Source organism: Octopus bimaculoides, chromosome 12, assembly GCF_001194135.2.
Source record: "Octopus bimaculoides isolate UCB-OBI-ISO-001 chromosome 12, ASM119413v2, whole genome shotgun sequence".
In the NCBI taxonomy this organism is placed as follows: domain Eukaryota; kingdom Metazoa; phylum Mollusca; class Cephalopoda; order Octopoda; family Octopodidae; genus Octopus; species Octopus bimaculoides.
This window is the reverse complement of record NC_068992.1, coordinates 57188241-57191782: the sequence shown is the minus strand read 5'-3', so window position 1 is coordinate 57191782 and position 3542 is coordinate 57188241.

Genomic DNA, 3542 nt, shown 5'->3' with positions numbered 1-3542 from the left:
AAGACATGTTAGGATCCACAATGAGCAGAACTTACTTGCAGGTATTGGTAGTGCAAATCAGAGGTGCAATCTGTGTGGGTGTTTTTTCAAAACACTGTCTGGTTTAAAAAGTCACATCAGACGCCATGAAAGGGCTAAGGTGTAGGTGCAGGAGGTGGTCAAACTCTGTTTAAGGAGTAGACAACCACCATTTATATATCACGTGATCACGTGACCGACCTGACTATCAAATGCCTCGCCCTGCTGCTGGTTAAAGCGACCAGGCCAACACTCCCCCTTGATCGAAAGGAGGACTGAAGCAACGTTCATTTTGTTTCCTTACACCAAAGCAACATGGTTTTAATGTAAATGTTTTTTTTTAACACTCAAATTATTGCCCATAGCGTTTCAGTATGCCATCTTCTTTGTTTATATCTTTCTCACCTTTTTACAAAAGAATTTTCGATATTTCGTAGCACTTAATCCTATAGGCTGTATATAAAGATAGCTTTATTTATTTACTATTTATCACCTAATATAGTTTCCACTTGAGATTCTCAATGCGAATATGATATCGAACAAAAAAAAAGACAAAAAAAACAAGGGCCAAAAAAACCAAGAACCCCAAGTCCTGCAGGACACAGACATAATAGTAGTAAATTATATAATCGATAGTTCAGTTCCTGTTGGCGTTTCTGTACAAAATTTCCCTATCCTGGATTTGTGTCTAAAGCGTATTTAATTTGTTTACTGCAAATGTTAGTATGCGTGAGGGCGGCGAGCTGGCAGAGACGTCAGCACGCCGGCCGAAATGCTTAGCGGTATTTCGTCTGCCGTTACGTTCCCAGTTCAAATTTCGCTTAGGTCGTCTTTGCCTTTCATCCTTTCGAGGTCGATTAAGTACCAGTTACGCATTGGAGTCGATGTAATCGACTTAATCTCTTTTGGTCTATCCTTGTTTGTCTCCTCTATGTTTAGCTGACTGTGGACAATAAAGAAATAAATATTAGTAGGTATGGCGTTTGCTGATGCTTTATGCAGAGGAAACGTGCATGTTTGCTTTGGTGAAAAGGTTACCACGGTTGTTTGGATTGTGACTGGTTATGTGTACATATTTTTTACTTGAATTTGTGATTAAACAATGTTTACTTTAACGTTTATTCACACACACATATATGCATGTATGTATGTATGTATACAATGATATATATATATATATAAGTATATATATATTAACTCACACATCTGCATTCTATCTTGTATTTGTAATTATAAAGGGTTTAATTTGACCGGTTAGAGCGTTTATTCATTATACCTTTCAATTTCTCCTTTCGCCTCAGTGTCACCTGACCACTTCCAGCTGCAGTCCTATTTTTAATTTTCGGTTTAACCATTTTACTTTTCGGTTTAACGAGGTTATAAAATTATCCTTATATATATATATATTAAAAATGGTATTTTTTTATAAGCTTTAAGCTTATAAAAAAAATACCATTATTATTATTTACAGAATTGTAAAACTCGACACCGCTTAACCAAACCATTCGCATATATATATATATATATATATATATATATATATATATATATGTATGTATGTATGTATATATGCTTGTATGTGTATGTATAAATATATATTCTAATATTTATGTAAAGATATGCACAAGAAGTATGTATGTATGTTCATATGCATGTAAGTATTCTCATATATATCTATAAATGTATGTATGTATATATATGTATGCATGCTTGTAGGGTATGAATGTAAGATTTATGTATATATGTATAAAATATTTTCTCTTCCTGATTGAAGTATTAGAATTTCTTAAGGTTGACCATGTGTTCGGTGATATGTATGTAACGAACTCATTAAAAGACAATCAAAGTAATATATATTTTTCTTCTGTTTTCGTTATATTTTACGTGAAAAATTTACCTTTCCAGTTACGAGAATGTCTTGCAGACATTTTATATATTTGAGCATGCATAATATATTTGGTACAAAAGAAGATTGACTTGGTGCGACAGATGAGCTACTCAATGAGTTTGCTTCAAAATCCCTTGGAAGAACGTTTTTAAAATGTTATGTACTCGTGTTTATCTTTAGATATGCATAGTTCTACAATTGGTTTGATATGAATCGATTAGTTGCACAGAACCATCGCATCTAAGGACCTTAAAACGCTTACATAACAGAAACACGTATTGACATCTTATTTGTTGGAAAATATTAATTAAAGATGTGTAATTCTCCATTCTATAGTGTGTCTTTATGCATGCACATACACACCACACACACACACACACACACACACACACACACACACACACACACACACACACACACACACACACACACACACACACACACACAAACACACACACACAGCACAGCACACGCATACTTTATTTGTGGGTTAACATAGCTACTAATAGTTTTATGTGAAGAGATCTTCATAGTTATTCAAGCGTGTCACAAGGAAGTGTTGGTACTCGTCTCCATCTTGAATGAAGATACACGAGACAACACGACATTGGACTAGATTTCAAAATGAATACACAGATTACGTGAGATAACTTATAAAAATATGTTAATTGTTGGAAGACCTCTTGGAGTCGTGACCACTGTATAACATCACACTTCGAAGGCTATGCATTTGCTATCTAAGAACAGGAGATTGGTACGAAATACCAAATAAACAAAAGAACAGTGACGCTCTTGGAGCTCCAAGATGCAATTGAAACTGTAGATTATACCATATTAGTGTGGAAGGCATCGCACATGTGATTAACAGCTGTTAAAAAATGTCAAGGCATTACTTCCCTATGTGATATGACGTTGTCATAAATACAAGATACAATGCCACCCAGAAAAAAGATTGTCCTGCAAGAAATATAAAGAATCCTCCTGTCATTCAATACATGCTCAAATGCCAACATTAGGAATATTCGTGGAACATTCCTATTGAAACGTTTGTCAAGCGAAAACATAACAGACCGGATAATGTTTGGGACAGAGAAAAAAAGTAAGTTCAGTCACAGAGGTCAACTGTCATGCTGATATGAATATCTCTTTGAAAACCAAAGAGAAAAAGAATAACTATAGACAACTGCTTCGAAATCTTCAGCTTCTATATCCAAATGATAAAATCATATATATGATTACTATTGGTATACATTACAATTATTACCAGTTACTATTGGTAGAAATCATATTTATATACAATAGTAATTGGTGCACTCGGTTTTCTAAGTAAATGCTTAAGTGACGATCTAGATAAACTAGGGTTTTTAGAAAAATAACTCAACCAACTAACTCGAGCATTACAAATGCAAGTGGAACTGTAAAAATAGACAAAACTTTACTCAAATTTAAGATGTGACATTATTTCTGTCTTCTACATTCCAGTGATGGGACTTATCTTTGTTAGAAACTAGCTTCTTCCTCAGAGAAAGATTTAAGATAATTAAACACAGAAGAGAAAATATATACAAACACGCGCACACACACACACACACACACACACACACACACACACACACACACACACACACACACACAC